Source organism: Staurois parvus, unplaced genomic scaffold (genome assembly GCF_062004578.1).
Source record: "Staurois parvus isolate SC_StPar_1 unplaced genomic scaffold, SC_StPar_1.0 ptg000988l, whole genome shotgun sequence".
NCBI lineage: Eukaryota > Metazoa > Chordata > Amphibia > Anura > Ranidae > Staurois > Staurois parvus.
In genome coordinates, this window is record NW_028318784.1 from 5,554,055 (window position 1) to 5,580,533 (window position 26,479).

General features: G+C 43.8%; 1 protein-coding gene across 3 annotated transcripts in view; it reads right to left on the reverse strand.

Moving 5' to 3' along the window:
• Positions 1–26,479, reverse strand: part of CXADR (CXADR cell adhesion molecule) — an 87,873-nt gene that overhangs the window by 42,330 nt on the left and 19,064 nt on the right. The gene's annotated exons all lie outside the window — the stretch shown is intronic.

Genomic DNA, 26,479 nt, shown 5'->3' on the forward strand with positions numbered 1-26,479 from the left:
AAAGATTGCTTAAAAAAAAAAATCTTGAGTCTTAAACTCAAAAATGCCAGATAGATGCGTTTTTCAACATTGGAACATCTTTATAGCTGGAAGAAAAAAAAAAAAAGCCTGATGCCAAAAACAGCAGCTGTACAAATGTCCAGTGTGCATAATGCCTTACTTTCGCCTGGTGATCCAGCCGGTAACACTTGCTGTCCCTACAGTGAAGCAGCTTTGTCAACACAGAACAGGGACTACAGAACACCTCCCTGTTCATCTTCTACATATCACAGATAGCACTGGGAGTATAGTACTCTGACATCTCACGTTTTCTGGCAAGAGTGTTTTTGCACTTATCAAGCAGATAGAACAGAAAAACACCTTTCAAACAGTATATTTAACAGACCAAAAAATAAAAGTATATACCACACCTTTCTCACACCCTAAGGTTACCACCATAAGGAATGCAATCTATAAAATGTATAGGAAGAGAAAGCAAAAGGCAGAACACAAAATGGTCTGCAGAAGAGTGACGGAAGCCAATTACATTACATACACCTGTTCATTCTGTGTTTGTTTCACTTATGACGGGTACACACTGTCCAAAAATCAGCCAGTTCCGCAGGAACCAGCCGACATTCCATCAAAGTGTACAGCAGCCTGTCTTGACAGAAGCCATTCTAACAAACCAGCTTTTCTCGACCCTCTTGTGGCGGACGTGTTTCAAGGAGCAGTCTCCTCTTCCTCAGCCCCAGAGATGGGAAACCAGTGTCTGATCAGCGCTTGCAGCCAATGGGGAGATGGAGGGGGAAGCTCTCTATCAGAATACAAAAGGAACTCCATGGGATATCACCGCACCAACATCACTTATGTTGGTATGTCGATCTGTCAGGCTGTTTTTGGTTCGGCCCAGTAGGTTGAACGAAAAAAAAATAAATAAAAATAGTGGCGTGTACTGGGCTTTATTGTTAAATAAAGGTAAAACTTTAGGTTTAGATTTGGATAGAATGACGAGGGTGTTAGAACCTCTGTCAGGTTTGTATTGCTGTCTGGTCTCCATTGGGGCAATTCACTTTCTAATTGTGCTCATCAACAATGACACGAGGAATGAAAGTAACACATTAGAAAGATATCCTCTCACTTCTGGTTGAGTCTACAGGACAGGAAGTGAAAAGAATCTCCCTAATCATAGCATAAACAAAAAAAAATAAAATTCAAATTTAGCAAAACCATTCCTCTCTTCTGCTAAGGCTTCTATATATTCCTATACATCGTGGGAAGTGTGCTCACTTTTCTTGTCAGATAAAATCAAAAAGTAACCTTGTCAGCAGGCTGGACCCCATTTAAAAGGATAAGTGCACTTCCAGTGTAGACCCATTCCGCTGTCAGGCTATATGGGATTCGGTATGTTACATGAAGAGGTCAATGTGCTCCCTCCACACTGATCTGCTGCTCCGTGGCTTCTGTTTACTTAAGTCATGGTCAACTTACTTGATGAATTGGGCCCCAAGTGTGGCCCCTTACCTGACTAAATACCACACAACATTCATTCAATGGAATTTCTTTACACGCCAACATGCACATCCAGGATTACTAATGTATGGTGCAAAAATACCTCTATAGGAGCTGTGTATTCCAAACGCATACAGCTATTTCAGGCTTTTGTCCATCAGCGCAGTGAAAGGAAATCATGGCTCATCTACAGATAACATTCTGATTGTAGACCAATGATATATTCATGCCAGACATGTAAACAGCAGAAAAATATTGGCGAAGATGGAGTCAAGAGATGCAGAGTTTTATGAAGTATTCTCTTTAAAGCCAAGGAGAATTATGTAAACAGATGCATCTGGAAAGCAGTGAGTTGTATAGGCCACGTATGACCAGAAGTGATAGAGGGTGTGGGCTACATGTGACCAGAAGTGATAAGGGTGTGGGCTACATGTGACCAGAAGTGATAGAGAATGTAGGCTACATGTGACCAGAAGTGATAGAGAATGTAGGCTACATGTGACCAGAAGTGATAGAGAGTGTAGGCTACATGTGACCAGAAGTGATAGAGAGTGTAGGCTACATGTGACCAGAAGTGATAGAGAGTGTAGGCTACATGTGACCAGAAGTGATAGAGAGTGTAGGCTACATGTGACCAGAAGTGATAGAGAGTGTAGGCTACATGTGACCAGAAGTGATAGAGAGTGTAGGTTACATGTGACCAGAAGTGATAAGGGTGTGGGCTACATGTGACCAGAAGTGATAAGGGTGTGGGCTACATGTGACCAGAAGTGATAAGGGTGTGGGCTACATGTGACCAGAAGTGATAAGGGTGTGGGCTACATGTGACCAGAAGTGATAAGGGTGTGGGCTACATGTGACCAGAAGTGATAAGGGTGTGGGCTACATGTGACCAGAAGTGATAAGGGTGTGGGCTACATGTGACCAGAAGTGATAAGGGTGTGGGCTACATGTGACCAGAAGTGATAAGGGTGTGGGCTACATGTGACCAGAAGTGATAAGGGTGTGGGCTACATGTGACCAGAAGTGATAAGGGTGTGGGCTACATGTGACCAGAAGTGATAAGGGTGTGGGCTACATGTGACCAGAAGTGATAAGGGTGTGGGCTACATGTGACCAGAAGTGATAAGGGTGTGGGCTACATGTGACCAGAAGTGATAAGGGTGTGGGCTACATGTGACCACAAGTGATAAGGGTGTGGGCTACATGTGACCACAAGTGATAAGGGTGTGGGCTACATGTGACCACAAGTGATAAGGGTGTGGGCTACATGTGACCACAAGTGATAAGGGTGTGGGCTACATGTGACCACAAGTGATAAGGGTGTAGGCTACATGTGAACACAAGTGATAAGGGTGTAGGCTACATGTGAACACAAGTGATAAGGGTGTAGGCTACATGTGACCAGAAGTGATAAGGGTGTAGGCTACATGTGACCAGAAGTGATAAGGGTGTGGGCTACATGTGACCAGAAGTGATAAGAGTGTAGGCTACATGTGACCAGAAGTGATAAGGGTGTAGGCTACATGTGACCAGAAGTGATAAGGGTGTAGGCTACATGTGACCAGAAGTGATAAGGGTGTAGGCTACATGTGACCAGAAGTGATAAGGGTGTGGGCTACATGTGACCAGAAGAGATAAGGGTGTAGGCTACATGTGACCAGAAGTGATAAGGGTGTAGGCTACATGTGACCAGAAGTGATAAGGGTGTAGGCTACATGTGACCAGAAGTGATAAGGGTGTGGGCTACATGTGAACCCAAGTGATAAGGGTGTAGGCTACATGTGACCAGAAGAGATAAGGGTGTAGGCTACATGTGACCAGAAGAGATAAGGGTGTAGGCTACATGTGAACACAAGTGATAAGGGTGTAGGCTACATGTGACCAGAAGTGATAAGGGTGTAGGCTATGTTTGACCAGAAGTGATATGGTCATACATAGCCTACTCCCCTATTACTTCTGGTCATATGTAGCCTATACCCCTATCACTTAGGGGGTATAGGCTACGTATGACTGCAAGAGATAGGGGTGTAGGCTAGGTATGACCAGAAATGATCAGGACTGGATTTTAATAGTATGTTTTTCTGCACAATGTGTTGAAGTTTGTTCTAGAGCCATAGGAACATGCATTGCTTACATTCAGACCCTAGACTCACTTGAAGAGCCACTTCCGGCAACTACTAGAGGGTCTACTTATTTCAGGATCCCTTGTAGCTAACCCAGCAATGGGCAAACTACGGCCCGGCGGACCTTTTAATCCAGCCCGCGGAGCTAGGCTCCCGCTAGGCTCCTCTCATAGTCCGCCGTGAAGACCGGTGTAGCATGAAAATCTGTCTCCTATGAGAATCTGTCCCCCTCGACGTATCTGCGCATGTGCCGGAGATCGCCGATCGGCTGCTAATGCCTGAAACTGGCACATGCGCAGATACGTCGAGGGGGACAGATCCTCATAGGAGACAGATTTTCATGCTACACCGGAACGGCGCGGGAACACGGCGAGAGGAACGCGCGGAGCAAAGGTAAGTGAATTGACACAGGGGGGACTTGGGAACTTAATATGGGGGATGAATTAATATGGGGAATAAATTACTATTAGGGGGATGAATTACTATATGGGGGATGAAGTACTATATGGGGGATGAAGTACTATATGGGGGATGAATTACTATATGGGGGATGAATTACTATATGGGGGATGAATTACTATATGGGGGATGAATTACTATATGGGGGATGAATTACTATATGGGGGATGAATTACTATATGGGGGATGAATTACTATATGGGGGATGAATTACTATATGGGGGATGAATTTCTATATGGGGGATGAATTTCTATATGGGGGATGAATTTCTATATGGGGGATGAATTTCTATATGGGGGATGAATTACTATGCTTACTATGGGGGAATATTATAATACTTACTATGGATGACACATACACATCATCTACTCTTGGCCCGGGTCCAATATATGAACCCATTGCGGCCCTCAAGTCAAAAAGTTTGCCCACCCCTGAGCTAACCAATAATGGGGCACACAAAGGAACTTACATGTGGACAAAATTGTAGATGTAGTCATGAACTGCACAACCCATAAAATTACTCAGGCTCCATGCAGCGCAAAGTGACCACGTCCCTGCAAAGGGCATCCCCAGCTCCCTTATACTTACCCAACCTCCACTCCCTCACCACTCCTCCACAGCTGGCAAAAATATCCAAAACAATCTGCCCAATAACCCTGTGGGGCTAAGATGTAGATGCCAGAGAACAACACTCACATAACTGGGGGAGTGTCGACTGCAGGGAAGGAAGAAGAGCATACAGGGATTGCTACACTTTGTGGTGAAGGCGACATGGTCTCTTTAAAGGCAGCAAAGCACAATATTATTATTATACAGGATTTATATAGCGCCAACAGTTTATGCAGTGTTTTACAATATAAAAAGGGGGACAGTACGATTCCAATACAGTTCAATACAGAAGGAGTAGGAGGACTCTGCTCGTACGGAGTTAATCTAAAAAGGAGGGTGAGGTGGTACAATAGGTAATAGCTGCAGAGGATGATCTGATAGAGGTGACTTGAGGTGACTTGGGTACAGTTCCTAGGAGAAGGTGGGGCAGGTTTGCTTAAATAAGTGAGTTTTCAAGGATCAGCTAAAAGCAGACAGGGTAGGAGCTGACCGGACATACTGGGGCAGGGAGTTCCAAAGGAGGAGAGAGGCTCGAGAAGTCCTGGAGGCGAGCATGGGAGGAGGTGACAAGGGAGCTAGAGAGCAGAAGGTCTTGGGAGGAGCAGAGAGGATGATTTGGGCGATATCTGCCGGTGAGGTTGGTGATGTAGCTGGGGCCGATGTTGTGAATAGCCTTGTGTGTTCTGGTTAGTATTTTGAATTTTATACAATGGGGTAGGGGAAGCCAATGAAGGGATTGGCAGCAGTCACGGATCGGTTAGTAAGGTGTATTAGTCTAGCAGCAGCATTTATAATAAACTGAAGGAGGGATAGCCTGTTTAAAAGTAGGCCAGTGAGGAGAGAGTTGCAGTAGTCAAGGTGGGCAATAACCAAGGAGTGAATATGATGTTTTGTGGTATCGTTAGTCAGGAAGGGACAAATTCTGGGAATGTTGCAGAAAAGTGGTTGTAAAGGCCGAAGGTTTTTTACCTTAATGCATTCTTTGTATGAAATTAAAAAAATCTTCTGTGTGCAGCTGCTCTCCCAGCACCCTCAATACTTACCTGAGCCTCATCACGATCCAGCGATGTGAATGACAGCCTCGACTGTATCAGCGCTCTGCCTCCTCATTAGCTGAGACAACAAGCGGGAGCCATTGGATCCCACTGCTGTCAACCACAGCCAATGAGGAGAGAGAGGGGGAAAGGGCCAAGCCGCGGCTCCGTGTGAATGGACACATGGAGCAGCAGGTGCCCCCATAGCAAGCTGCTTGCTGTGGTGGGTACATGGCAGACAGGAGGAGCCAGGAGAGCCTGTGGGGGACCGCGAAGAGGAGGAGCTCTGCTCTGTGCAAAACCGCTACACACAGTAGAGAAGTATAAACCTATTTGTTATTTTAAAAAAGAAAAAAAATTTACATTTATAAATCGCTTTAAGGTAGCAAGATTTAGTCAGTTTATGACCTCTACTTCTGGCCCCTACATCTGGAGTCTAGGATTACACCCAGCACCTTGGCATGTGTGGAAGAACCAATGGTCGTGCCGTTGATCTGAATGGTAAAGTCATGGGGAGCAGGAAATATTACAAGCTGTTTTAGAAAGATGGGAGTTTGAGGAAGTGTTGTGACATACATACTGAAATGTTGCTCAGTAAGTTTGTGATACAGAAGGAGATTGAGGGGGTGAGCTGAGGAATCAAGAGATAGATCTGGGCATCGTCAGCATAGAGGTGGTATTGAAAGCCATGGGAGGTTATCAACTGGCACAGGGAAGAGGTAGAAAGAGAATAGGAGGGGCCCAAGTTCAGAGCCTTGGGGTAACACAAGAGGAAGAGGAGTGGAGGAGATGGTGTTGTAACACTGAAAGTACGCTGAGATAGGTAGGAGAACCAGGAAAGAGCAGAGTCACGAAGGCCAAGGGAGTAGAATTTATTGAGTAGGTGATCAACTGTGTCAAAGGCAGCAGAAAGGTCCAAGAGTATGAATATGGAGTAATTGGTTTTTGTAATTGGCCATTGGTTTTAGCAGTTAGGTCATTGGTGAGGTTTAGTAAGGCAGTTTCAGTGGAATGTTGGGGCAGAAGACAGACTGTAGAGGACTGAGGTCATTGTCGGTGAGGTGGCAACTCGGTTGTGGACAAGACGTTCAAGAAGCTTGGAAGCAAACGAGAGCAGAAAGATGGCTCTTAAGTTATTCAAACAGCTGGGGTCCAATGAGGTGTTTAAGTATGGGGGTAACCAGTGCATATTTGAGTGAGGAGGGATAAGTACCAGAGAAGTTGAAGATGTGGGTTAGTCAGTTTAAGATAGAGCAGGAAAGTGGTCGCAGTAATTGTGAGGGGACAGGTGGTTAGGTGGGCAATGGAAAGGAGTTTGGCAACTTCCTCAGTAGTAACAAGGTTGAAGGAGGGAAATATTGCGTGTGGACCTGGTGTGTTGGATTGGGGGAGGAAGCTGCACGCTGGATATCTCTTTACAAATTGTATCGATTTTGTTTTTGAAATGATTGCCAATCTACTGGGCAGTAAGCAAGTTGGTGGCTGGAGGCAGTGGGAGTGAAGTAAGGAATTAATGGTAGAAAAGAGTTGATGAGGTTGGGATTAGAGAATTTTGATGTGTGGTGTAGAATGACCGGTTGGTAAAAAGCCATAAAAACCATCTTTATCAGTACATGGTACTTGCAGTTTTAATTTGCAGGTTTTTACTTTCAGCCAAAGCTTCAGCATTCCACTATGATTATTTACATTTCAATTTTTGGACCCCCTTTTAAAAGAAGCACTTCAGAAAAAAATAAAATGTAAAATCTGCTAGCAGACAAGAAGTTAACTGCAATAAGGTATACGTACCTCCTGGATCTCTGTTTTTTGTTTGCAATTTATTGGTTCACTGAGCACCAATAGAATAGCCTTAAAAATGATATATATATATATATATATATATATTTATAATACATACTCCCTCCTCTCCTATGTCCATTTACAGAAAGCTTTGGATTTTGTGAATGAGTCCGCAGAATGCGAAGTGTTTTGTGATTTGGCAAAAAAAAAAAAAAGGAGGGGCAGATAGTAAAGCTTTACAGAATGCTAGTACTTTTGTATATGTGAGTGTAAGGGAGCCTGAAGTATGATTATAGCCAATCAACACTTGCTGCTGATTGCTGGTGCAATGCTTTTCAGGCTTCAAGTTAAAAAAAAAAATAATAAATGCACACTTACCTGCAAAAATATGTGCATTTATTATTATTTTTACAAAGGTGAAGGTATCCTTTAAAAAAACATTGCCACCGAAAACGGAAGATCATGCAAAGCAATGTGGAAAGCCAAGTAAACTACTGAAAAGAAAAAAAAAAAAAAAAAAAGCTATAAAAACATTTATGGGCTCCTCCAAAGACATGGAGTTACACGCACCAGTAATTTGAGCACTGTTGTACTTAACTTAATTAGGAAAGAAATACTTTATCACTGAATCACTCAGATTTAAGCAGTGTGATAGTTAACAAGCTTAAACTCTGAAAGCAGAACTTTAAAGCCAGCCATATATGGATTGACATTTGGCTGGTTCAGCCGGGAGCGGCCGAATTGTGATCTATATATGGGCTAGCTGGTGGTACACAAGTCGATCGATCAACTTGTGTACAACAAGCCTGTTGGGGTTTTGCTGAATGATCAGTGCCGCCAGCAACATCAATCATTGTCCTCTGCCAGCAGGGAAGACTCCCCCGCAGGTAAATACAATAGCAGAACTGGGGAATTCCCCCATTCAGTGTGTGAATGGGAGAATCTGTTCATTTTTTTTCACTCAACCCGCTGGTAGTACGAAAAAATATGAATCATGATTGGGCTGCCCCTAAGCTAGTTCTCAGATTTGTCACACTACTTTCCTGATAAAGTCCCAAGCTTGAACACTAGTCACTAATGCAGCGGTCACCTTCAGTGTCTTCTTTCACATCAGAGTACCCATTGGTCAGGGAGGCCACTCGCCATTTATTGGCCCTGTTCACACCATACACATGCAATATATTTTAGCATGCAAGCAGATGTGAAAGAGCCCTTAGTGCTCCTTAGCATCAGTGCACACTAAAGCGTGTAATACACAGTTTTTTTGTTCAATCAGCGGGTTAAGCAGGAAAAAAAAAAAAAAAAAAACCCTCAAATCCCTGCATCCACCCAAGAGATGTGGCTGCAGGGATCTCCCCCGTTGCACTCAGAGCCAAGCTCATCTCCACCATAGTATTATCAATATCCACTAAATGATACTGTACATTGAGTAACTTTTTGAAGCCATAAATAAATGCTGTCACCCAGCTCCCAGCTAAGATCACATGGTCTCTGGCTACCAAGAGCATTCTATTGATAAATTAATCGATGAATACTGCTGCGCTACTCACTAAGCCTAACCATAAAGCAAAAAAGTAAATGCCTGACAGAGCCCCTAACTAAGGTGATATAAGTGCATACCTAGAAAATAACCAAACACAAGTGAATGAAAATATCCAGACTAGATGCCCTGCTAGGCAATACCAAATATGAACAAATCAATAAGTGAAACTTCAACACGTGCAAATAGATTATCTATGAACTGAACTGTAGCTCCCCAGTGCCAGCAGCACTCATGCAGCCCCAGACCATGACACTCCCACCACCGTGCTTGACTGTAGGCAGGACACACTTGTCTGTACTCCTCACCTGGTTGCCACCACACACGCTTGACACCATCTGAACCGAATAGGTTTATCTTGGTGTCCTCCGACCACAGGACATGGTTCCAGTAATGCATGTCCTTAGTCTGCTTGTCTTCAGCAAACTATTTGCGGGTTTTCTTGTGCATCTGGGATGACAGCCATGCAGACCAATTTGATACAGTGTGCGGCGTATGGTCTGAGCACTGACAGGCTGACCCCCCCCCCACCCCTTCAATCTCTGCAGCAATGCTGGCAGCACTCATACGTCTCTTTCCCAAAGACAACCTCTGGATATGATGCTGAGCACGTGCACTCAACTTCTTTGGTTGACCATAGCGAGGTCTGTTCTGAGTGGGACATGTCCTGTTACACCGCTGTATGGTCTTGACCACCATGCTGCAGCTCAGTTTCAGGGTCTTGGCAATCTTCTTATAGCCTAGGCCATCTTTATGTAGAGCAATTCTTTTTTTCAGATCCTCAGAGTTCTTTGCCATGAGGTGCCATGTTGAACTTCCAGTGACCAGTATGAGAGAGAGCGATAACACCAAATTTAAACACACCTGCTCCCCATTCACACCTGAGACCTTGTAACACTAACGAGTCACATGACACCGGGAAAGGAAAATGGCTAATTAGGCCCAATTTGGACATTTTCACTTAGGGGTGTACTCACTTTAGTTGCCAGTGGTTTAGACATTAATATCTGTGTGTTGAGTTATTTTGAGGGGATGGCAAATTTACATAGTTATACAAGCTGTACACTCACTACTTTACATTGTAGCAAAGTGTCATTTCTTCAGTGTTGTCACATGAAAAGATATAATAAAATGTTCACAAATATGTGAGGGGTGGACTCACTTCTGTGAGATAGTGTGCGATAGATATATATATATATATATATATATATATATATATTACACACACACACACACTTAGTTAGGGGCTCTGTCAAGCATTTACTTTATGGTTAGGTTTAGCGAGTAGCGCAGCATTATTCATCTATTCATTTATTTTTTAGTGTTGTGGGAACGCAATTTGGTGTTTGAAGCCACTCTATCATAATAGGTTTTTTCCCGATTGGTCCTAGTTGATGCATAGCAGTTGAGGTTGCAGTCTATTGTTCTGGGCAGACAGACTCATCTGGTGGCGTAGATCTGAGATAAGAGGATCAGGATATCAAAGGCTTCTTATTTATAGTCAAATGGAAAGCAGTGAGGTGTCTAGGCTACTTGTGACCAGAATAGAATAGCCCTTAGTTGGTTATATTTTTCTGCACAGTCTGCTGTATTTTTGGTTTTTTCCATAAAGTATCCCTTGGCTGGTTACCCGTATCTCACCACCATCATTCATTCTAACTGAGCAACAACTGAATATAAAACTTTGGCTACACAGACAGCTAGGTGTTCCTAAGACAGACCCAACAGATAAAGAATAAAGGTGACGGAGGTGTAGGAGGAACAGAACACACACTGAAAACAAGAGTGGTTTTGGGGTCCCTGGCCAAGGGGTTCTTTATTTGGGAGAGTAGAAAATGCTGGGAGTCAGATAAGGGGAATGCCACAGGGCAATAATTCCAACACCATTAGAGACAGAAGGAAATATAACAGAGTAGCAATGGGGCACATCAAGGAATAGGTCCAGAGGCACAAGGCAGAAATCTGGTACAGCAGGGACTTCGTCTAGAGTCACAGGTCATCAATCCAGGTACAGTGAGTAGCAGGTCGCAGTCTGGTACAGCAGAGGTTAAGCCAAGGGTCACAGGGCAACAATTCAGGCAGGAGGGACAGGCAGCATTTTGCTACAGAAGGGACTTCGTTCAGGGTCACATAGCAACAATCCAGGCACAATGAGGGACATGTAAAGGTAAGCACGGTTCAGGGACTCACCAGCCAACAGAGGCCTCATCTGAAGAAGTCAACACAGGGTGGCAGGGAAAAGAAAGTCCAGAGAGCAGAGGTCCTTCACAAACCCACTGCATGTCCTCCGAGGGCCGGGTGTCAAGGCCCCAGCTTCAGGACCACACAGGCAGGAGTTCAAGGATGAGCAGAGGGGAGAGTCCAGTCCCAGCAGTGAAGAAAACAAAAGCACAGCCCATATGGAACTGTCTGAGCAATTCCATGCATCTTCTAGCCTCCTTCTAGTGAGACCTGCAGCCATGAGTTCCTCTGTCCATCACTGAAGTATTAGCTTTGAACAGTCTGACACTCTGTTATCTGGTACTTTGAATTGAGCCAGAGACCTTCGCTCCAATCTGGCAGTGCCAAGGCGTCTGACTTTATTCTGGTACATATAAAACAACTTATGTACTACCTACTAAGTGCCTCCTCATCTACTCCCTGTGGGGACACAGGAGCTTGCAAACCAAATTATGCAGATAAATTGACTTCCTTACACACTGCATCTGGATTAGAGACTGTCAATTTCCCAAAACAAAAATAGAAAAATCCAATATATCTGACCTCCATTACAGCCTCATATGCACAGGCATCAAAATACATGTCGAAATGTTTATACAGCCAATGTCTTAAAGAATATGTAGACCCAACATTTCATATTCCTGATATGTACCTGCTGTACCATGTACTTGTATTAAAAAGTACCCTGTTCTCTTTGTATTGCTTCCATTGTGTGAAATACTGAGTGTTCCTGTTAGTCCCTCAGCTTTCCTATTAAAAACTGACCACACAGCGTGGTAAATTCTCTAGCTGTCTTGGGAACTCAGCCTGCTCTCCTCCAATGATCAGACATAGGTGTCCGTTTATGACACACAGAATAGCTGAGATTCAGAGGATCACAGCTATTCTCTGGTCATTCACAGTTTATAACACCCAGGAGAATATGTTCAGCCCTTCTCTGGAGATCTGTGTTCTCCCTCCAGATTCTCCAGCCCAGAGCTGGAGAATCGGAGGGAGCGAAAACTATGCAGAGATAGTTTACCTCTGCTTAGTAAACTGATCTTTTACTGTAATCTCGCGAGATTATAGTAAAATCAGCCGGTTTCCAGCGTTTGCAGACCGTTCTCCAGCGTTTGGAGATCGTTCTCCCTTCGTTCGGAGAACTGCTTCATAAACTGCATTCACAGGAGAACTGTGTTCTCCGAGAATGCCGGGGAACTGAGCAGCGATCTATTACCGCTGGTTCATAAACGGACACCTTTGTGCTGACACGTGTTTCACAGGGAAGATTAGTGTGCTGCTGTTTCTCCTCCTCCATCTCTTAGGCAGATGAGAACAGAGGGTAAGTGATCACTTTGTAAAGTTTTTTTAAAGCTATACATAAAAGGGTTTTTGCCTCTAATTTCTCTGTTAAACTGAATGAGTTCTTTTACAAGGTGAGGATTTACAATCACTTCAATGCATCTATAAGCATTTTTTTCTATGGCTAAATGCACACTAACACTTACCATTGTGTAGAAACAGTCAGTCTAGCTGCATTTACATCAAGAAATGTGCACGGCTAGGAAAGGGTTCGTCTTGATTAATGCAGCTAACCTAACGCACGTAAACACAAGTACATTAAATGCAGGAAAAACGTACTGGGGGAAGAGTTTGTTCGTATTTACCAGCTCAATTTCTCCTGAGGTACATGCTGGAGGACCATGAACATGAGGCCTTGGGCATCTACTAGAAATAAAGCAGTCTGAAAAAATTCTGAGTTGATAGTTGATGTGAGAAAGGAATTTGTAGCCATGATCTTTCGTGAGAAAGGAATTTGTAGCCATGATCTTTCGTAGATGAACAATGCCAGACCCTGGCCGCCATGCAGAATTACAAACCCTCTGAAAGGTAAGAGCTCTCTATATGTACTGTGACTATGTATTCTGCAGGTTATCTGGTGCTTTAAAATGCAACTCCAGGAAATAAACCATTCAAGGCCAAGTACGTCTACAGGAAAATAATAAACTTACATTTATTGCATTACGCACATTATATAGAAGCCTGCAAAGCACTGCACCCGCGATCAGTGGATGGTGGGAGACAATGCCAGGCTCCCGCAGACTTTCCTTCCGCCTCTAAGAGCGGATTTGGCACAGTGCAAGTCATCCACGTTTTACATGTGGTTTTAGGTGCACTCCTATTTTACTGTGCATTTTCACAGAAACGCATCAAAAGTCCAGCGTGTTGCATCTTTCAGAAAAATCACAATATAATAGAAATTGCACTGCAACAGCAGCGCACCGATGTGAATCCAACCTTAATCCATACAGAGGTACAGACTACCATTTAGTGAGCTGGAGGAAGGGTCAATTGGCTAGGAGTTCCATGATCACCCTACTTGTGTTCCATTAAGAAGTACAGATATGTATGCCGCAGTGGACGATGAGTGTACAATCCAAACGCACACATTCCTGTGTTAAAAATGGCTGTGAGTATAAGTGGGTGCTGCAGTGACCGTCGGCTGGAACCAAACAGAATCAGCAAGGGAGAATGTCACCAGCACACCGAGGATCACCAATATGGGTCCAAAAGTTTTAATGAACGATCACATAGTTACAGCAAGGCAACGTTTTGGAGTCTCGCAGGACCCCTTCATCAGGCATGTGACAAATTGCGACAGAAACTGGAGAACTATTTAAGAAAACCATCTACCAATCAGAGTGACGTGAAATGAGCCTGGCCCCGCCCCATGATGTCATGTTCCCTCGAAAAATGCATTAAAATCAATGTAAACAGAAACATTACAAACTGCAAAAATAAATTAACCATAAAACAATAATCAGATGTGCATAAACTGCATTCCCAGTGATATAAACATTGTAGTCCCATGTGTATCATAGTCCTCCCAGGATTGTAATAAAGTGTCAGGGCTGTATTCTGGAAACAACGACCAGCAGCATATATGTCCCTGACAGAAGATAAAGACTATTGCCTAGAGATGTAGGGGTGTGTCACATGCCTGATGAAGGGGTCCTGCAAGACTCCAAAACGTTGCCTTGCTGTAACTATATGATCGTTCATTAAAACGTTTGGACCCATATTGGTGATCCTCGGTGTGCTGGTGACATTTTCCCCTGCAGTGGATGATGAGACTTGTAGTTCATGCACAGAGCTCCGTTTTAAAAAGTGACAGCTGCCACCGGGGAAGAGAATCCCGGTACACCGTCACCGGGGAAGAGAATCCCGGTACACCGTCACCGGGGAAGAGAATCCCGGTACACCGTCACCGGGGAAGAGAATCCCGGTACACCGTCACCGGGGAAGAGAATCCCGGTACACCGTCACCGGGGAAGAGAATCCCGGTACACCGTCACCGGAGAAGAGAATCCCGGTACACCGTCACCGGGGAAGAGAATCCCGGTACACAGTCACCGGGGAAGAGAATCCCGGTACACCGTCACCGGGCAAGCCAGTTTGGGGGCGGGGTTCATTGTGCACCAGGTTACGTTACAACGTAAATACAGGTGTACCATGGTGCAAAAGGTGGAGTTAGCCTTTAAAATGTGTTACCATATTTCCTGACAAAGGATTAGTAGCAGTGGCCTGTCATTTTTGTGATACACAATTTAGCTGGTCATTAGGATCACTATGTCACTTCTTGGTTCCCAGGTCAGTTTCCTGCTCACTAGAAACAGGTGATGAGTTTTGTCCTCTTACAACAGTCATGCAACTCTCCGCACTATAATGGGGCCCAAGTTGCACTATCCATAGAGCCAGTGCAAGCCATTATAGAAGGGGTCTCCAAACTTTCTAAACAAGGTTCCAGTTTACGGTTCTTCAGAATTAAAGTGTTACTAAACCCACGACCCTGCATTCACTATTTGTGGTCTTCCACAGTACACAGAAATGCAATTACTTTAGAAAATATAAACTGCTAAATACCTTTTCTCATCAGCAGTTGGAGCAGTTTTGTGACTTCTATCAGTGTCCAGCAGAGCACTGGTTAAAGCTTGTAGGAGTTTCCCCCTATGAGACTGCAAGACCTCTGAGCCTCTGTCTGGCCCTTTGCTGATCACATGCACCCTCCCAAGGGAAAAAAATTCGATCAATAGACACCAAACTGAGCATGGGCAGCTTGTCTCCAAGTCTCTGTTCTATCAGGAGTTATATTGGGGACAATAGAAGGGGCGGATCAGAGAAGACAGGATCAAACATCCTTTTTACACAATGGAAATGATTAACCCCCTAGATTCCACAGTGAGTATAACAAGCATGCTTTACTGCATATCCAGACTGATTGTAAGTTGTGGGTTTAGTAGCACTTAAAGGGTGGCCAGACTGTGGCCATTGGGAGTAGAAAAGGTCCTGATGTCGTGGGAACAAACAATACCCCATCTATGGTGTCAGTAGGAGGAATTGTGCCCCATTGTTGGTTGTTATTTGGAGGAATTGTGTTCCATCATTGATGTCATTGGGCCCCATTGTTGGTGTCATTGGGAGGAACTGTGCACCATCGTTGATGTCATTGGGAGGAATGCACCCCTTCACTGGTGTCAGTGGGGGGAATTATGCCCCATTGTTGGCATCAGTGGATAAGAACTGTGTCCCAAGCGCCAGATAAAAGCAAGCAAAAGGGCAACATCTTGCCGCCCCCCCCCCCCCCCCCCGGGCTGCAGTTTGAAAACCACTTTTCTAGAGTTTCCTCTGATCAATCAGGGTGTAAATATCATGGAGTACAAAGTACAAGGAAGCAGATATCCTACGTTAGCCTCTGTGACCCAATACTGTCCCAGACCTGGCCCTCACTAATGGTCACCATACATGCATCAAATGTATTATCAGTTCATTGTGTATTTCAATCAAAATCTAATCTGCACACAACTGAATGGCCATAACTTCTCTTCTGGTCAACTTCAAACTTGAGTCACATATGACTATTACAATAAGTTAATTGGCCAGGCCGGAATATTATTGATTGTTCTGCATTAATCACCAGCACCAAGATACTTGCTCATGAAAACAATTGTATTTCAATTGATCACATTATGAGATTACAAGGTGGAAAAGGGATGTGATCGATACAGACGATAGTAAATTATTACTGCATCTTAACCATCAATCAAAATCCACCTTCCTGTGTGTAGACATCGTTCAAATGGATTGTTGACTAAAGATTTTGTTAATCAAAATAGATTGGTCACAAAAGAAATGGATCATTTATTGGAGCGTCTATGGTCACCATAAAACATGGAGCTGGACTCGCCCACTCATATCACAACACAGGCGTGCAGAGCAGAACAGCTCATGTTTGTAATGTGAATACTGGCCCACTCCACCAACTGCACTGGAAGCCCTTTGAATTTTCCTGAAATGCACAAGTTCCACAATAGCAGAAGTAAAGTGCGTTTACAGAAGCGGCTATAGAGCAAATCTGTAATGCTACTGACAGTGGGTAATGTACAGGCCTACTGCATTTATACTGCCTAGTCTATAGCTTTCTTTAACCAGATTTCTGGTGTCAAAAGACTACACGTGCCAGCCTAGAGAATACCACACCACCATCTGAAGCAGTACAGCACATGGGGCCACCACTGCACTCCAACGCAGTGCATTTATCTCCTCTTCCACAAGAACTTACAGTACCACAAGTGCTTTACAAAGAGGTGGGAGGAGGCCGATTAATTTTCCAATGATGAGGCTGAAAACGTAGAAAAGGACCATACACAGCTTAATATCTTAAATCAGGAAAAAAAAATGACTTCATGAATGATTACCTATGAACCACAAGCGTCACCTGTCTGTCTGTGCAGTTTGAAAAGTGCTGGTAAACCACAAGACTGGCTGAACAGATTTATAAATCATTTGTATGACAGAGAGGGGGGTGCTGAAAAGAGTTAATGAAGCAAAATCACATCTGATGGAAAGAATACTGCAGTTAAAAGGCCAGTTATTTGACAATATTGCAAGAAACTCAGCAGGAGAGAAGGAATGAGCTCGGTATGTTCGGATCCTAGTCCAAACGCACATGCACAATCCCTGCCAGGCAGCTGTCGCTGCACACCAGCAATCATAGGCGGCACCCCACACCCTGCAACTGCACGTATACAAAGGGTATGAAGAATGCTTCGGCCGCTTATGATTGGCCTTGTGCTATGACAGCTTCCTGGTGGGATAGCCCAGATAGGTTCAGACTAGGATCAGCTCTGAGGAGCAGGGCCCTCCTATCCCTCTTGTATTGAACGGTATTGTTGCTGTATTGTCTCCCATTATATTGTAAAGCGCTGAGCAAACTGTTGGCGCCATATAAATCCTGAATAATAATAAGAACATGCCAATAATGCATGGAGAGCAGTTGTGTACATTCCAAACATACGCTCCTGAACGCATTGGGCCCTAAACTCGAGTACCACTTGGTACAGCATTCAGCACTGTCTAGCTTGCCATAGAATTTGCCTGGCTGGATCTGTGGCTCCCGGGTGCACTGGTTCAAACTGCCGCAATGAGACTTTGGGGCCAAGTTGCACTGCAAATCACACCAGCAAAATGCAGGAACCTTTTCCAAAAATCACACCAAGACGAGTCACATTGATCACAAAGATCACCATTGAAAAAAGGAGATTTCCATTATCATGCAATTCTGTACGAGAACCAGAAGTCACGCTAGTGTGGACCGGGACTAAAGGGCCAGGAATGGGTGCACACCGCCTAAATGCCGCGTGTACAAGCCGTCTCCAAACCGTTTTGGGCTTGTTCACCCCAGTCCTATTAGGCTGCACTGGGCAGTGTCCTCCGACAGGCCAAACAGACCAGGCAATTTGTCGAACGTCCGCTTTCTGCTCACACCACCTTTATCACATTGGTGTGCCATGAAAAAAAGGACAAGTTCAATTTTTTTTTATTTCAATTCAGTATACTGAACCACCACTCCAATGGTCTATTATATCAGAAATCAAGGCATCGCACACCACTGTGAATGGGCACTGAATTGTTGTCTTCTGTACATTGACTTATGTTAATTGCAGTCTGTGTACACAGGAGTCAAGATGACTTCAGGGAAAACTGAACTCACTGGAGTCATGTTTAGCCGGTCTCTGGGTTCCCTAGCAACAAGTCGAGTGATGACCTCGCTCTACAGGGACGGCTAACAAAACAAGTCGTCCTGCACACTGCAACACCGCGCCGTGTGCTACAATCTGCTTCCAGACACTGGATACGCTGCCGCGAGGACAACACGCCAATAATCCGCACACTGAGCTCTTCTCACCAGATTATAAACATGCCGAGGAATAAAAGAAAAAAAAAATTACAACTCGCAGCTTAATAGTCGTCTCCTCCATGAAAAAGGTTTTTAGAACAAAACTATTACATTCACATGAGCCTTTCCTCTGCCAATGTTTACATGAGCTGCTGCCAAACCAGAACAATTCACCCGATTACCTCACTGGTGTATAGTCAGTGAACAAACACTGCTCCGGTGTGTCCTCCGAGCCCCAGGGACCGCTCCATTGGCTGCTGCCATCTTGCCTTCACTAAATGCATTCTAGGGGTGCAGAAAAACATTACCCAGAAAGGTTATGGCTTGTATTTTTTCACAGACTTGAGAAGTAGGACCAAAAGTGCTTTTGATCCTACTTTTCCTGGGGATCACGGGAGTACACTTCATTCTGCATTTCTGTACCTTGTATTCAGCCGACAGCGGACTTTAGTCTCGGTGGCTCAGTCAGGGTGGGTCCTGACAAAGTCTGGATCTCTCCAGAGAACCTGGGCCAGTTGCTGCAGCCCCCTCCACAGTGCAGTGCTCTAGTGAGAGCTGGAGGGACAGAACAGAGAGCTGGTGACTTGACAGCCACTGGCTGTCTGCTCGCTGAAAGCCAAGAACTGAGCGATCAGCGGTCTTTGACCGCCCCTCAGCATATCTCTAGTCATTGTCACACGATGCTCTAAGAAGCCCCAGCATACCGATAGTCAATGTAATAGCAGCCTTTGATTACTTATTACTACGTGTAGAGGCAGTGGGGGACAGGTGCAGCATAAAGGTTTTTTTTTTTTTTTAAATCCCAAACTTTTTAATAATATGCAGTTTACCAACTCTGGGTTGCACAGAGCCACTTTGCTGAACTTCCGATAGGGAAGCAAGCATGCACCCTCCTGTGTACTTTGCATTTCAATGGACAAAGAAACTTATCCTAAGTGCCACCCAGGAACATGCACACAAAAGATGGCTCCATGGGACCTGGCAGGCTGACAGAGCAACCTGAAGAGCTGATTCACACATGTGCGGTGTGGATCGAAGCTCAGGTTGTACAGATGATTGACAGTTTGTTCAGTGGTTCATGGCAGGTTTACATTAGGTTCAGGACAGGTAGGTCAAGATTTTATCCTGTACACACATATGCTGTTTAGAAACAGTTCCCATAGAAATTAATAGCCTGTAATCCACACCTGAACCTGAAGGCACTGCTAAGAAATCGTACAGGACTCTTTTTCAAACCACATTGAATCCCAGTGCACCGGACATATGTGAACAGGCATCATAGCAAGCAATGTTATTTCACATGTCATGCGCATTGCATGAGATTCACACTGCATCCAAACATCATATACAGTTAGGTCCATATATATTTGGACACAGGCATAATTTTTTTTTTTCTTCAGGCATAGACCAAAACAAATTCAAGCTATAGTTATATAATGTATAAGGGCTGAAAGTGCACACTCTCAGGTTTAATTTGAGGGTATGCACATCCAAATTGGAGGAAGGGTTTAGGAATCACAGCTCTTAAAAGTAGCCATCCCCCCTTTTTCAAGGGACCAAAAGTAATTGGACAACTGAATCAAAAGCGGTTTCATGGCCAGGTGTGGGCTATTCCATTATTTCTTCATCAGTTAAGCAGGTAATAGGTCTGGAGTTGGTTCTAAGTGTAGTATTTGCATTTGGAATCTATAGCTGTGAACCTACATCGTGTGTTTAAAGGAGCTGTCCATGCTAGTGAAACAGACCATTGTAAGGCTTCAAAAATGAAATAAAACCATCAGAGAGATAGTAGAAACATTAGGAGTGGCCAAATCAATCAAATCAGTTTGGTACATTGAGGAAAGAAGATAGCACTGGTGAGCTCAGTAACATAAAAAGGCATGGACGTCCACAGAAGACAACTGTGGTGGATGATCTCAAGATCCTCTCTATGGTAAAGAAAAACCTATTCACAACATCCAGACAAGTGAAGGACACTCTCCAGGAGGTGGGGGTATCATTGTCAAAGTTTACAATCAAGAGAAGACTTCATGAGAGCAAATACAGAGGGTTCATTACAAGGTGCAAACCATTCATAAGCCTGAAGAATTGAAAAGCCAGATTAGACTTTGCCAAAAACATCTAAAAAAGCCAGACCAGTTCTGGAAAAGCATTCTTTGGACGAATGAAACAAAGATTAATCTGTACCAGAATGACGGGAAGAAAATAGTGTGGAGAAGGCTTGGAACAGCTCATGATCCAAAGCACACAACATCATCTGTAAAACATGGTGGAGGCAGTGTGATGGCATGGGCATGCATGGCTTCCAGTGGCATTGAGTCATTGGTGTTTATGGATGATGTGACAGAAGCAGCCAAGTGAATTCTGCAGTGTTTAGAGATATACTGTCAGCCCAGATTCAGCCAATAGCAGCAAAGTTAATTGGATGGAGCTTCACAGTACAGATTGACAATGATCCAAAACACACTGCAAAAGCAACAAAGGAGCTTTTGAAGGAAAAGAAGTGGAATATTCTGCAATGGCCGATCAATCCCCTGATCTCAACCCAACCGAATATACATTTCACTTGCTGGAGGCAAAACTAAAAAGGTAGAAAGTCCCACTTTAGGCAGTCATTGCCAGTAAAGGATTCTCAACAAAATATTAAAAATGAACATTTTATTTATGATTATATTCAATTGTCCAATTACTTTTGGACCCTTGAAAAAAAAAGGGGGGGGGGGTGGCTACTCAAGAGCTGTAATTCCTAAACCCTTCCTCCAATTTGGATGTACATACCCTCAAATTAAGAGTGTGAGAGTGCGCACTTTCAGCCCATATCCATTACATAACTATAGCTTGAATATGTTTTGGTAAATACCTGAAACAAAATCTAAAATTGTGCCTGTGTCCAAATATATATGGACCTAACTGTATGTGAATAGGCATGAAAACAGCAAGTAGGGAAGGGGCCATTTTCAACAGAGGAATTGAAGGCAGCCACAATTAAAAAAACAAAACAAAAAAAAGCAAGCAAAGCTGCGAACAAGATATAGTGCTGCAGACTTCAGCACTTATTTTTTAAAATTATTATTTCAATTACAGTGTACACAGCAAAATATCTCGGCTAATTAAAACTAATCATGCATACATCAGAGAGTCGAGAGGGGTTAGGAATGGAAAGGATGGCAAAGAGAACACGTTTTGATGAAAGTCAAAATTTGCATAAAAATCGGCAACAGAACTGTTTAACCATCTTAAGGGAAAAGCGAGCCTGAAATAACTGATCAAACTATTGTAAAGGTATCACAACTTTTACATGCCTGGGGAATGTAAGGGGTCACTTTGAAATTACTTGTAGGGTTTCTGTAAGGGGGCAATTCTTCACAATGACAAGTGTAAAAGGAGCATTCTTCCCAGTGACCATCACACTAATGTATCATGAGTTGTGGATATAGTATTTTTTAGTAGGGGTTTCTTGAGACCAGGAAGTTGTTTCAAGGGGCCTCTGTGCTGAAAAAGTCGAGAAAGCCTGCTCTAGTCATTAACACAGGGCTCTCTAGGAACCTACAGGGTACCTCTAGTCAATGACTAGAGATACCCTGGGGTGCCATATACCTCTAGTCATTGTCATATGATGCTCTAGGAAGCCCCAGCATACCTCTAATCACTGGCACATGGCACCCCAGGGTACCTCTAGTCACTGTCATATGGGACCCCAGCATACCTCTAATCACTGGCACATGGCACCCCATGGTACCTCTAGTCACTGTCATATGGGACCCCAGAATAGCTCTAGTCATTGTCAAATGATGCTCTAGGAAGCCCCGGCATACCTCTAATTGCCCTGTTACAATGCTCTGGGAGCCTCAGTGTATCTCTCTAGTCAGCTATGCTAATGAGACACTACAAAAGTTTGCACCTTGCTGGATCAGGGCACATGGCAATACAGTAAGTGGGATTTTTCTAGTTTTACAGCTCCAGACATAAGTTACTGATACTTACACAGCTGTGTGAAAAACAAACTTGCGTTCAGATCTATAAAAAAGTTTACCAATAAAGATGCTGCAGTCTTCGGATGTCCCCTATAGACTGTGCAATTGTGTACACTGAACAATTCTTGTCTTTAGACTTCAAACCAACAACCAGGCCGTTTTAATTTTTGAAGAGCATGTTTTAAACCTATGTTTACATTGTATTCTCAAACGTCTAATTCCTATTCTCCGTTGTGTCATCTGTTCTTTACTGTGCATTTCATAAAAGCGCCATACATTTTGTGATTATTCATTCAATTCTCTGATTTTCGTGTAAGCCCGGTTTAGTGGTATTCACATTTAAGGCCTTGTCATAGCCTGAAAAATCTGCATGCTTGTGAATTTCGAGCAATATATAGATTCAATTCAAACTGTATTGCATCTCTGAGGCACATATATTTCTCTATGCAGCTTCTACATTTAAAAGATAGTCAGCAATAAAATGTATTTGTCACACAATGTGTCACATCTACCCCGACTGATGCATCTCTTTTGATTATATTCCTGCCACACAATATAAATACATTCCAAGAGTCCAAAACAAAAGATTTGTGAATGGCCATGGTGCACTCTACAACGTAGACCAGACATGTCAACCTGGTGTTTTTTTTACAACAAGCTCAGGATGAAGGGGAGGGTGAGGAAGCCATGCTAATACAACTGGAATGCTTACGGTGCTTCTGCAATTAACTCTCAGAATGAAGTGCTCCACAGTACCCAAAACTAGAGGACCTAGGTGATCGCAGTGGAATTTGTAGTGGGTACCTGTCAAAAAATGGGTGCCCGCTCCCCAAAATTGTCATTCCTTATCAGGGAGTGGGGGACGAAGTCTTAAAGTGGAACTTCCCCTTTTGGGAAGAGCTCATCTTTAAGGGCTTATTCACACATTAATTATGAAGCAATGCTGATTATTGTGCCTATAGCATTTATGATGTGTTTATGACGTATTTTGTAGCGTCAAGAATGCATGATAAATGCCCATGGAAGTATTTCTTTTCTAGTGGGAAGTACCTAAAGGGGAAGTGATCTGCTTTGAGGGGTGGTTAGATTGTGGTGTGATAGACATTTTTGTGAGATGTACTCGTATACTTTGAACTCTTTGGCACTTGGCTCTGTCCACCTCAACAAAAAGTTGAGACAAAAGCTTTGCCGCTGGCAATAATGTTCAATGCCTCTGCTCCTATCGGGCACGGTCAGTACTGCTGTATGTTTTTGAATACAGCAGCAAAAAGTTACCACACGGGCCTGTACAAACAGAAAATGGCTGGAGCTGCTCTGTCCTACTTCCCTATTAATTACCATTGTATTCGGGGATACGGGAACCTCCACTTTCTTTCCCCCAGCGCCCAGCTAGCACTTTATAGATATTTTACCAACACGCCGTAAATTCTTTAGGTGCTGTCAGAAGTGGTTACAGAGCATTACCACTGAACTCAATGGAGGCGGCTGATAAGCGTCAATGCCTCATGAAAGTGACATGTTACGTAAAAGTAATAGTAAATCGCAAAAAATAAAATTTTAAGTCTTCTCCCTGCAAGTTAAAAGCATAATGTGCTATTATGCATCGCACATTATGAAGACTTACCTGAAAACGAAGCCCTCCTAGAGCACGGTCACGGCTCCGCGAGGCTTCCATCTTCACGCGGTCCTCCTTCCAGGCTCACAGGTTGCAGCAGTTTGATTGGCTGGCATGGTAATGCAGCTGTACCAAGCAGATAACTGGAACAACTGATTCGGCTGGTTCTATTTCTGAGCACATTATTCTTCTCTAAGGTTAGTAATTTGCCTTCTGTAAGGACGCTGAGCTTGCATAAACACAAAAATAGTGCCTGAAAAAGTACACCCATTCACCAGCATGCAAGGCCTACTACTACCACCATTGTGATAAGACCGGTCAGAGCTTACAGCTTCCCAACCGGGAAACATCACAAAGCCCATCCACTTATCTAGTGAATGCAGCTCCATATCACAATGATGCTTCTGAAAAAGTACTTGTGTAACCATCAAAGAAAGAATCACAGATCAATCACAAAGAGAAGAGCTTCTCATCAATATTACATGCTCACTTGAGGTATATGTTTAGAGCAGAAGGTCTTAACCATGGATTGTAAGATTATTAATCAATACAGATTAAGACAGAAAGACCAACAATCAGATCACTCAACACCGACATGTTTCCACTATGAAGTGTGGCACGGTAAAATATTGGCATGGCCAAAAATTAAAGCACACCTCTACCCATAAATATTAAAACAGGGGTAGGCAACCTTAAGAGGTGATCCATCTGAACAACATTGGAGAAGTCAAAGATCACCGGGCCCAGTGTCACTTCCTCACAACGGATTTAAACCTCTAACTGTTGTACTACCATGTCACAATCGCGTGCATTGCACGGCATTCATGGGTTTAAATCAGGTGGTAAGGAGGCAAAATATCACCTCCTCACCACCTGTCAAACATACTTCGATCATTTTGCAGAGGATCAACAGTGCCTGCTGCACTTGTGAGCCCTTAGTTGCATCCGGCAGCAGCACTCTTAGGGCTCGTTCACATGTAAAGCTGGGGGGGTGCAAAACCCTGCAGTTGAGTCACAGTTTATTAGCCCCCAATCCTTACCCCCCCCCCCCCTTTACCTGCTGAGGCAGCAGCCAAAAGGTGTGCACATGCTGCAGCAGGAATTACACCGCTTATGGTTGATGCCATCGTCTGTCAATAGCGGCCCGTTCAAGAAAATGGGGTCACTCTGCAAGTGCCCCGTAACTGCATGCTTCTGCAGGGTTCAAGGGGTTAAAGCAGGTGATGAGAAAGCAGAACATCGCTGCCTGTTTAACCCCTTGTTTCTTTGTACTGCACAAGGTTGCATTCACTTGAATGGGTCATGCTTGCAGGTGCTACACCCACCAACCATGACAGGGTGTAGGAGCCGGCACTACAGAGGAGACATCGGCTTATGCGGCTCTTGCTCTCTACTACAGCTCCAACTTTACAAGTAGTCCTCTGCATTGCACTCTGATGATCTGGGATGGCGGGTCAGCAAGTCCTGACAGTCACCTGGCCGAGATCTACTAGTAGATCACGATCTACTGGTTGATGACCACAGCAGTAAAACCACATTTGCATGCACCTCTGCCATTCCAAATGGTTAAGGTTTATGCACACTTCCCATTTGTTTTTATTCTCACTTCCACCTCTCCTGGGGTGATGGTGCCTTCCACTGCTACACCTGGGAAATTTACATCACTTGTGCCCCCCAGTGAGCTCTTTGAGTTGATCTGCGAGATCTCAAGGGGGTAGCGTTGGACTGCCATGTTATATAAAAAGGAGAAAATCATTTTGGTGTTCTTACAGTTCTATTCCTAGCTAACTATATGTAAAGGAAACCCTAGATACCAAGATCATCTGCAGTCTTACTGCTACCTAATGGGACTGGTGATGATTATTTTTAAAGAAAAGAGGAAGGGGGTATGAGGATGATGATTTGTAAATAAAATGAGTATGGGGATATATCTGGCAATCCATTGGAGGTATATAACCGTAGAAAGGTTAAGGACCTCTGATTTAGAGGATCAGACCATCTAAAAATCTATCTAGCCTCCCCAGACAGAATACACTTTTCAGTGCCAAACGCGCTGATCAAATGTTGGTTTTCCAGCATGCCTGTTTGACGGAAGCCAGTCGTTAGAATGGTTTGTAAGCAGACAGCGGTACGCACAGCTGATTTTCAATACGGGTGTTCTCAGGTTTGGCCAGACTGAACTACAGATAGACTAAATTACATTGTGTATTGTAAGCGATTTATAAAATACTGACCCCTTCTACTACTACACTGAACGTTTTTGAGAAGATAAGTAAATAGTTTCCCAAGTTTCTGAATTTCATTCTGCCTTCTTTTGGAATATAAAATCATTTTGCTTCCACCACCTTTGCACTCTTTTGCCCCAGCAGTATACTGATGGGATGAGCTTCACAGGAAACAGAAGAGGAATGTGGA